Raw genomic sequence first — 11,360 nt, 5'->3', positions numbered from 1 at the left:
CTAATACTAATTGAGGGGGCTTGATCTTTATTAAGAAAGAAACTGTAGCACCTGCACAAGCTATAGGACCCAACACAGTAATTAAAGGACCCAAAATTGTACCTCCAATTAGTAATACAGAAGAAACCCCAAAGGAAGGGAGTCAAATGAAACCCCTATGGGATATAATACATGCTACCTACCAAACCCTGAATCATACTAAGCCAAATATGACCGCAGGATGCTGGCTTTGCTATGACGTAAATCCGCCTTTTTATGAAGCTATTGGAGTTAATAATACCTACAACCTAAGTAATGAAATTGCGCCTTTGCAATGCTCCTGGGGAAACAGGAAGAAAGGAATAACTATGCAACATGTAACGGGAACAGGGATTTGCATTGGCTCAGTACCAGCATCTAAACGAAAACTATGCAGCACCGTAGAACCCCATATCAATAAGATTGATGAGAAATGGATTATCCCTCTGGAAGGAGCTAGATGAATATGTTCTAAGACAGGACTCACCCCATGTGTATCCCTAGACATTGCTTCCAGAGAATATTGTATTCAAGTGATTATTATTCCCAGAGTGTTATATCATCAAGAAAATGTAATATATGATTATTGGGACAGTGAAGCACATCATCTGGTGAAAAGGGAACCCATAACCACCATTCCTATAGCCATATTACTAGGTATTGGAGCAGTAGGGGCAAGAACAGGAATAACTTCTCTTATCCAACAGAAGCAAGGATTTAGTTCCTTGATAGGTGCTGTAGATGAAGACCTTGAGAGGATAAAGAAATCGATAAAAGCCCTAGAAAAATCCTTAACCTCACTGTCGGAGGTGGTATGACAAAATAGGAGAGGAATGGATCTCTTCTTAGAGCAGCGGGGATTGTGTGCTGCCTTAGGAGAAGAGTGTTGCTTCTATGCAGATCATACAGGAGTGAATAGAAATACTGCGGCCACATAGCGAGAAGGTTTAGAAAGGCGAAAAAGGGAGAGAGAAGCACAATGAAATTGGTATGAATCTTGGTTTACTCACTCTCGTTGGCTAACAATGCTGTTATCAACCGTAGCGGGACCTCTAATTATATTAATACTCTAGTCGTAGGGCTGCATTCTTGCCCAGTAGAATGAGTTGCCTTCTTGCTCTCTGGCTCTAGGGGAACACTAAACTCAGGAACGTGTTGTGTCTGCAGGCTTTTTTGGCAAACTTTTTTCATCTGCATGTTTAGAAGGACAGGCCACCATGCAGAGAACATATCCAAAATAACAAGGACATATGCAGAATTCCAGCATCTAGGTCATCTGAAGAAAGTCCAACTGGACGTTGACAAATGGTCTCCATAAGGCCAGGTTTGAGGCTGTGCTTGTCTTCTCCTTCTGTCTCACACTGCTCTGTTGACAAGTTGTCCGAAGCGCATGAAGAGTTCAGAATTAGAAGAGTACTATGCTCACAGGCTTCAATCATTTACACCTTCATCTCTGACAAAACGCAAGTCCTTTCCAGATCCTTCCCGCTACAGAATGGTTTGAAGGAATAAAAATGTGTATGAACTCTACAAATTCCACATTTTACGTGGACTGTGTGAAAGGCCAAAGCAATCGTATTTGGAGTCCTTTAGGTTTCCTCGTCTACTTTGAGCTCTATCTTCTGGTATGCCAACTTTTTAATGAGACAGTCTTTAACTCAGTGACATCATGACAGCCTTCTGTTGCTCTCGTCCCATTCCAAGACAATGTTGAGAATGGACAGATAATGGAAAGATGGACAAACAAGCAACATTTTGGGCAAAGGACCCCTGCAAGGTTTATAGTTCAAGAGAAGTGTGGTTCTTTCACCTGTTCAACAACAGACGTTCAAATTAGGTGCAGTCACTGCTAGACTACACGTTTGTCATTCATCGTCACAGAGGGTGGGTCCAGAGCATTTGTGATCTCTTTACCGATGTGGGTACAAATCTAGGTGAGATCCATGGAAGCCAGGGATCTTTCAATGGCATGAGATAAATGCCAAGCTCACCAAGCACAACAAAAGGGCTGATTTCCCTTTTGCCATTTCTTGTATGCTGGGGAATGGTCTAAAGTTTCCTTACAATACAAACAGAGTACTACTACTTGCAAGTTGCAGTGCTCTCTCCTTCTCTCTGTCCCTCTCTCAAGCTTCTTTCTCTTTGTTCCTCCCTTTCTACTTTTGTGCCATTTTTCACCTTTTGGAGAGATGTTTAAGAACTGCTGGGAAAACCTCAGGAAAGCACAGCTATTATACGAAGCGATGGCTCCAAGAGCTCTACAGCTGCCATGGCACATGAGAGGTGCACTCCGTAAGCTGTTTTCCCTTTCTCTCCTTCACTAAAGAAGGAATCGCTACTAAAGGTACAAGGTACCTTTACCAAATTATCGTTGTCTTGTTTTTCCATTTTATTTATGGTTTTGCCATTTTTCTCTTTCTTCCTATTTTTTTAATTTCTTTTTTAACTAAGTTACCAAACTGACCAAAATGCAAAGGCCCAAGCTGCTGGTGTCTCCCCAAGAGGCAGAGTTCCATGTGTCTCACTTGGGTCACAAGTATTGATGCACCAAATTCTGCAGAATATACTAACCCACCTACAATCCTGGGCTCACCACATGTCTCACCTAGGTAGTATCCAAACCAAACCAAAGGAAAGCAAACAAACAAAAGTGCCTTATCCCTATAGATGGAGTCACCCACGTCCTGAGCTGGTCCCGCAGCATCACCCTTTGCATTTGAGACTCAGCAGAACGCTGAGCCAGGCGCTCCTGGAGCGTGCACGTTTCTTCCTCCAGCATGTCCGTCTCTGTGTCCGCACTTGTGCGTCTAGAGTCTGCAAGGCGTGAGGGGCACGGCCGTGGGCACTGTCGAGCACGGACACGTGTGGAGACGCTTCCCAAGCGCAGGCACAGCCGAGCTCTCTCTCGCAGAGGACACGGGCACACACGTGCAAATGGTGGTGGACATGAAAAAGTCTTTATTGGGGGGGCACTCTAATGGGCAGCGGCCCCACGCTGACCACAGGGAGGATCCTTTCCATGGCATTGGCCACGTTGTTGTAGGTCTCCTCACACAGCGTGTTCAACAGGAGGTCGCAGAATAGCTCAAGGCCAGTCCAGGAGGCGAAGAGCACCACAGCAGCAAGGATAAAGACGACAGAAAACTGCGGGCTGGCGAAGAACATGTAGAGCGTCCTGCGGGGCAGAAGAGGCATGGGAGACAAGGCAGGGTGGACGCCTCGCAGGTGCCTCTTGATATGGGGTGCAGGGCCCTTTCCAGGAGCCCCACAGGCCTCCTCCCCAGCCGTTTCTCCTTGCTCCCTCGGGTAGGCTGGGACATGAGACTCCGCAAGCCTGGGAAAACACCCCAACCCAGGGAAACCTGACGCCGAGCACTTCTCAGCTGCAAAGCCCACAGCCGGCCAGCAGCTTGCCAGCAGCCTGGCTTGTGAGCCCTACCGGTTGCAGCAGGTGTCCAGCCCACCCCGGGACTGCCCAGGAGCGGGCCTGGGGCACAGGGGACGCAGTGGGGACACTCACTGCAGCCAGTACAGGGAGCCGCATCTCCTCGCCAGCGAGTCCTTCTCCTGCAGGTCAAGAGAGGACAAGGACGCTTGTCAAGCACTGGTGCATGGTGGGGACAGCTGGAGTTGCACGGTGCCCCTGGCCCCCGCCTTGCGTAGGAGCGTAGCCCGTGTGTGGCTGGGACCTCCGTGGACCCTCTCCCCAGGGACACCCCCGCTGGCAGGGGGACAGGGGCTGGCACAGGCTCTCCCGCTTACCAGCTGTTCTTCCACCAGCTCCGGACGTGCAGTCTGTGGTATCTCGGACTCCTTCTTCCTCTGCAGCTGGCTGCGGGCAACAGGGCTTGGTTGGACGACTTACAGAGCTCCATGGCCACGCAAGGGGTCCCCGTCCAAACACGCAGCACCCCAGGCAGGGAAAGGGCTCCCCTGTCACACCGCGTGCTGCACGTTCCCCCACTGCGCTGCCTGCACCAGCATTGGCAGCCCCCTCATGCGGTGCTGCAGAGACGCCCTGGAGACGCATTTGGGGCCAGGGACCCAACTCACCGGGCCTCTAAATACTCCATCTCCTCCTGAAGATTGCTTATTTCCTGGAACAGTGCCTGGGAGAAGGAAGGGTTGCGAGTGCCTGAGCCCGCTGCGGCCCTCCGCCAATCCCCCACCCCAGGGCCTGCGGGCACACAGCCCTTTCCCCCCAGTCCTTTCGGCATTACCTTGGTCTCCCGCCGCACAAAGGCCCCAGCCTCGGCATAGCGCTTTTCCATCTGCTAAACAACAGGTGCACCATGCGGGCGGCTGAGCCGGGACCTGGACACCCCCAGGCCTTTCCAGACCCAGGGCCGTGCCCACTCAGGCCACCTTCTCCCCCTACCTGCTGCGCCTCTTCTTGCCTTCTTGCAGCCTCCTGTATAGCCTGGCACTGCTCCTGGGGAGAGGAGGGGGTGAGGAGCAGCCATCAGGGCAGCAGGACACTGCCACCAGTGCGCTCCCCTGCCATTATGGCCTCCCAGCTCCCTCTGGGCACCTCCTTTGCCCTCACGTCCCCTCTCCTTCCCAGCCCTGCAGGCACTGTGGGCAGACACAGGGACCCCCACGCCCCACTCGGGACGCAGTCCACGTCTGGACATGGTCCTGAGCAACTGGCTCTAGGTGAGCCTGCTTGAGCAGGGCCACCAGCTGAGACAACATGATCTCCAGACGTCCCTTCCAAGCTCAGTCACACTGTGATTCGGGGAACTCACCTTACAATGGCCCAGCAGACTCTCCAGCTGCCGGCACTCCCGGCGGCGGTTCTCCAAACTTTCCACCGCCGCAGAGGTCTGGGAAGTGGAGCCGCACAGAGGCCCTCAGCCCATGACACAGTCCCAGCCACCGCAGCTTGGGGACGTGGGCGGGGGGGGGACACTGACCTCGGTGCTCAGCTGCGTGATGCGGTCCTTCAGCTGCTCCTGGTTCTTTGCCTGTGTGGGGAAAGGAGATCAGAGGCTAAAGTCTCACCCCCCCAGCCCCCGGGGACAAGAGGACAACTCCACACCTACCAGACGCCGCAGCATCGCCATTTGCATTTGAGACTCAGCAGAATTCTGAGCCAGGCACTCCCGGAGCATGCGCATCTCTTCCTCCAGCATGTCCATCTCTTCCGCCACCATGTCCCTCTCCATGCCTGCACTTGTGTGGTGGGACTCTGCGAGGCGTGAACAGCACGGCTGTGGGCACTGTCGGGCACGGACACGCGCAGAGTCGCCTCCCAAGTGCAGGCACAGCCAAACTCAGAGCGCAGAGGACACGGACACACACGTGCCCACTGAGGGATGCCCAGAGCCTTCCACTGTACAGTGGACACAGGACAGGTCCTTGGCAACTACTCTCCAGGCTCTTGCCCAGCAGCACCGAAGTTCTCCTCCGGATGCTTGCCCACCTCCAGGAGCAGCCCCTTTTATCCCCCCCAGGGCACCTACCTCACACACCCACAGTGACATCACAGTGACACGGCCAACGCTGCCCATGGAGATGTGGCCATCACCTGCCTGGGGCTGGTGCCAGGAGCTGCTTTGGGGTCCAGCTGCGGCCGCCAAGGGAACAGGGCATCACTCGCGGCACCCACTCACAGGAGTGCTCCTCTAATCGAGCATGCACCTGATTCACACTTCTTGGCATTTAGTACATACACCTATGGCATATTCATTTGTTTCTACTGCTTAGTTAATGCATTAAACAGAAATTATTTCCATAACCCCGCCCTTTGCCGGAAGTCCGTTTTTGGTAGTCGAGGGTCTTCCTCAGGGGTCTCTAGTGGTCCCCAGGGGTCTTTGCAGCTGCTGGTAATTTCCGCTTAGCTTTCATTGCTAATTTTGCTATTATACCATATATGTCTCTGGGATATGCACCTTGATTCTCTGGTAAAGCATGAGTGCGTTCCCCAGCTAAATGACTGTAACCAATCCCTCTTTGACGGTATACATTACGGGTAGATTCTATAGTACAGTTCTCCCAAAAATCAGATAGCCATATGGTATATTGAGTAGTGGTTAAGATCATTTTCAACAAAGAACGCTGATCATGCGGAGTCAGTACTCAGGAGGAACTTAACGCTTCTAAAAACTTTACAACGAATGAGGAAGTAACCCCATTTTCTTTAACTGATGTCTGTAATTCCTTTACAACTTCATAAGACAGCTGTTGGAAGCCTGCAGGTTGCTGTTCACAACAGACCACAGGGCATGCTGTGACCACTTGCCATTCGCCTGCGTTTTAAGCCTCTTCTCTACTTTTATCCCACACAGTTCAACTAGTGGGCACTTTCAGTAGGAAAGTATCATCTAGGGGGAATAAATCAGGCTATGGCTCCGGGTCCATCAGGCCAGGACCAAGGGGGTTGTCGGGCGACTCCCACAAACCATCATAGGTCAAAAGCGTTTGCTGTCACGTACGAGCGGGGCTTCATTGTCAGCCAGCCCTTTCTCCGCTACCGCATCCGAGGTTAGTGCATTTTTGCACAACATTTCTACAGGATCCCACTCCTCCCCTGGCAAGCGAGGAGTAGAATGGTCACAGTTAGTTGTCACCCTTGCAGCTACTTCCTTCTGAGCCGCTTTTGAACTAGTAACGATTTTCCCCCAAGTAGATAAATGTTGGCAAGCAGCGTTATCTCCGGTCGCTGCCTGTTCATATAGTTCTCGTCCGACTTTATGCCATGCCTCCAAGGGAAACGTACCAGTTGTAGGAAAGTCTGGGACATGGTCAGCAATCCGTTCTACAAGAGTCACTAATCGGACTCCTGATACGTCCCAATTTTGCCTTTGGAACAATCGTTGAAGGAGACCTAGGCTTTGCCTTTGCTCTAGGGATATCTTCCCTCTCGTGGTTCCCGTCGCTCACCTTTCCTCGGTGTTGGGTGCACTGTGATTCCTGTGTCCTGGTTCAACTGGGCTTCGCTACCGGAATGGCTGCTTTCTTTACAGCCGCGCTGGAAGTCCCTGTTCGGGTGCCATTTGTAGCGCATGAGGCACAGACTCTCAGTAAGGCGCAAGGAGAGGCATTTAGTACAAACTCAGGCTTGCCGATTTGCTTAGTCAGTCATTACATAAGCAATGCATTTTGTGTTCCCACCAAAGTTACTGCCATAGACACATTTTTGTCTGTCACACGCTCTTCTTCTATCCTTGGTGTTGTCACGGAGCATGCAGTCCCACCGCTTGTTCTCACGCTGGGCGACTTCTGCAGTTTCTCACAAGCCTGATCCCAGCATACGGCCAGAGTACCTGTTCATCCATCTGGCTGGAGTTCAGTTAGGAAAGGATTCTTTAAAAAAAAAACACCTTGCATTTTCATCTCTTTTTCCTTTGGCATCTCTTTGGTCTTTCTCCAACTCTGCAAAGTGTGGCCCAAGCCAGACAGCATATTAGAGAAGACAGAAGGAACAGGCTGGGGATATTTTTCTTCCCTGTTGTCATTTTTCTACCCAGACACTGTCAAACAGGCGCATTCACAAGCGGACACACGCTTCTGTTCTGAAGAAGACGTATGCTTCTGCAGCAAATTTCTCTCTCTTCTTCCCTTCCAAAGAGGTGTGCTCAGGAGCAGGGTGTTTCAAGATTCTCTGCTTGGTCTGTGCTTTTGAGGTGACTCCTCGTGCCTTGCAGATGTGCTCTTTCCTATTCAAGTGCTGTCTGCTGCTAAACTTGCTAGTTATACCTCGCCAACCAGACTCCTGGAAACACTCTCTTCTGCTCTGTGCCCCTGAGACAGAAGCGGATGTTTCATCTCTATGGATGACCGTCACTTCAGGGTACTCGAGTGCAACAGCACCAGAAGAAGGGGAAGAAGGCAGCACCCAGAGAATGTGTCAGAGAAACACACGTTTATTTGCTTTTGATTCCGCCAAGGGAAGCTGCTGCAGCCCGGCTAGTGCCGCAGACGGGGCCGTCTCTTGCGGGGCTGAGGAGAGTCCTGGGGGGCGGGGTTCCTTCTCTTTGTGGGGCGCCGGGGCCCCCCGGGCAAGCGGTCCCTGCCCCGGTCAGCAGCGGAGGGGCTGCAGCTGCAGCCCCGGGCAGAGGGACCTGCCCCCGCCGCCTGCCCCGGCTCCTCCTGGGGCTGCTCCCGCTGCGCAGGGCCGGGCGCAGGTGGAAGGGAGCTGGGAGCCCTGCTCAGGATGGCCTCCGACGTGCTGGCTTCATCTTCCACGTCGGAGCCCGCAGGGCTGGTGGGGGCCAACCTGGGGTCAGGAGTCCCCACCCGGGAGCTGGGGGGGCTGGGGCTGGCTGCACGCCCGTCGTCGTTCTTCTCGTCCCCGTAGGAGCACAGCAGCCTCCAGGCCTCCTCGCTGCACCGCTACACGATGACCTGGATGAGGCCACGCACCAGCGGTGCTGCACTGTCCTGGAGCTGGGGCTCCATGCGCTGGACCAGGGCCTCCTCGTCCAGCCCGTGGCAGCACAGGGCGTACAGGATGATCCTTTGTGTTGCCACCGCCAGCCACCACTGCTCCTCATAGATGGCGTCCAGCTCCAGGCTGAGCCAGGGCAGCACGGGCTCCAGGAGCTGCTGGTGTCGCCGGAAAAGCGCTGCCCAGACCTGGGGCAGGAGCCCGTCCACGGCAGCCGCGTCCTCCGTCTCCACAGCCCCCCGCTCTTCCGGGAACGGCGTCCCCGTCACAAAGAACACAGGGGACCCTGCGGGGCCAGAGCGGCTGCTGCTGACCGGGCGGCTGGGAGCTGCGCTGGCCTGGATGCTGGCCAGGCTTGGCTGTGCAGGGGACATGGTGACACGCAGGTAGTCGTCTCCCCGCACAGAAAACTTGATCTCTTGCATCTGGCCTCTGCAGAGTGGGCAAGTAGATGTCCTTTGAGCCCAGCGCAGGATGCAGCCCAGGCAGAACTGGTGCTGGCAGGGCTGCACGAAGGCGACGGCCTTCGGAGCATCGCGGCAGATGGGACAGCTCCGCGCTGTCTCGCTGGCCATGCTTGTGCTGTGCAGCGGCTTGGGGAGAGCTGAGGAGGAGGAGCTGCTTCCCCTGGCCAGCGCTGGTGCTGCCCAAGGTGTTGAGCACTGCCAAAGGAGAGAGGCCATGGTCATGGGCCGTCGCGGGGAGGGGAGGGGAGGGGAAGAGAGGGGAGGGGAGGGGAGGAGACGGGAGGGGAGGAAGGAATGCCCAGGCCCCTGGACAAGGACAACCTCCCCTTTCGCGAGCCGCATCGCCCACCTCACAGCCAGCCCGGGGGCTGTTTCCCGCACAGTTCACCTCCGCTGCAGCAAGTGTGTGCCACGGTGTCCGGCTGCCTGAAGCAGGCAGGACCGGGCAAACACAGGGATGACTCCGGGATGGGAGCGAGAGCTGCCCACAGCAGCCCCCAAAGCACCACTTGGTGATGTTCCAGCCGGCCTCCCACCCTGCATGTGCACCACAGCAGGAGAAAAAAAGAAGATACTTTTTCATTAGTTTTGTTTCTGTGTTTTCCTGCCACCCTAGCTTGGTCACCTGCCACCTGTGTCTGTGACTGTGTCTTGTCCCCACCTCTGACACGGTGTGCAGGTCTCCTGCAAGGGGGAGCGTGGTGGGACCAGTCAGCTATGGACTGCCCACGGCCGCATATCACCACCCCCAGCTGGGAGCTGCCTTTCCCTGTGCGACGTCGGGATTTGCAGGGAGGAATTGTAGTGCCTGGATGGCCGAAGGGCTGCAGACTCCCTACTCGTGACTTTGGGGAGCCCAGGGTCGATCCCCGCATAGGCCGTGCTGTCTCATCGGCTCTTCCTACCTCTTGCTTTTATTATCATTTCCACTCATAAATCAAGGTTCTTCTTTTCCTTTTGAAAGATCATTATCTTTTATTTCCAAGGTTGAAGGTGTCAGAGTCAAGGGTGCTATAGTCATCTGCATGTTTAGAAGGACACGCCTCCATGCAGACAACGTGTCTAAAATAACAAGGACATACGCAGAGTTCCAGCATCTAGGTCATCTGAAGAAAGTCCAACTGTAAGTTGACAAATGGCCTCCATAAGGCCAGGTTTGAAGCTGTGCTTGTCTTCTCCTTCTGTCTCACACTGCTCTGTTGACATGTTGTCCGAAGCGCATGAAGAGTTCAGAATTAGAAGAGTACTGTGCTCACAGACTTCAATCATTTACGCCTTCATCTCTGACAAGATGCAAGTCCTTTCCTGATCCTTCCCGCTACGGAATGATCTGAATAAAAATGTGTATGAACTCTACAAATCCCACATTTTACGTGGACTGTGTGAAAGACCAAAGCAATCGTATTTGAAGTCCTTTAGTTTTCCTTGTCTACTATTAGCTCTATCTTCTGGTATGCCAACTTTTTAATGAGACAGTCTTTAACTCAGTGACTTCATGACAGCCTTCTGTTGCTCTCGTCCCATTCCAAGACAATGTTGAAAATGGATGGATAATGGAAAGATGCACACATAAGCAACATTTTGGGCAAAGGACCCCTGCAAGGCTTATAATTCAGGAGAAGTGTGGTTCTTTCACCTGTTCAACAACAGACCTGGGAGAACCTAAGCCTAAAAAGTGCGGTGGTTTTGGAAACACAACTTCTCTACCAACAGAAGAATAAAACATCATGGGCACAGCCAGGAGACACTTGCAGAGAAAAAGAGGAGAGGGGGAATGAAGCCTCTGTTAGCTGCTGTCTGCAGCGTGGCAGAAGAGCTGGGAAGGCCACAAGCATTTGCTGAGATGTGTCGCAGAGGAAATGAGCTCTTGAATGAGACGTGTGAAGAGAAGGGAAAAAAGAGAGAAGGAGGCTGATAGATAGAGAGGACAAAACCACAGAGGACACGTTCTCTGTCAGGGCAGGACACATAGTATTTCACGAGCAGTTTATCAGCCTTCGCAAATTGAGAAAGGTACTGCACATCAAATGCTCTGTGTGAGCAAGGATGCCCAGCTATCTGCACCCATACCAAACCAAACCAAACCAAACCAAACCAAACCAAACCAAACCAAACCAAACCAAACCAAACCAAACCAAATCAAACCAAACCAAACCTATCCTCCACTTCACCTCCGCAGTTCCTTAATTTTATGCAGAAGATTTCCCAGAGGTGTCATTAAAGACCTCAAGTAGAACGCTCAGGTTGGTCATCTGGTGAATGTTGGTCTTGCCTCAAAATGCATCCAGAATCTTTCAAATTAGGTGCAGTCACTGCTAGACTACACATTTGCTGTTCATCGTCACAGAGCATCTGGTGGGTCCAGAGCATTTGTGATCTCTTTACCGATGTGGGTACAAATCTAGGTGAGATCCATGGAAGCCAGGGATCTTTCAGTGGCACAAGTCAAATGCCAAGCTCACCAAACACAACGAAAGGGCTGA

This window comes from Nesoenas mayeri (genome assembly GCF_963082525.1).
Source record: "Nesoenas mayeri genome assembly, chromosome: Z".
Lineage (NCBI taxonomy): Eukaryota > Metazoa > Chordata > Aves > Columbiformes > Columbidae > Nesoenas > Nesoenas mayeri.
Note: the sequence above shows the minus strand (reverse complement) of the source record.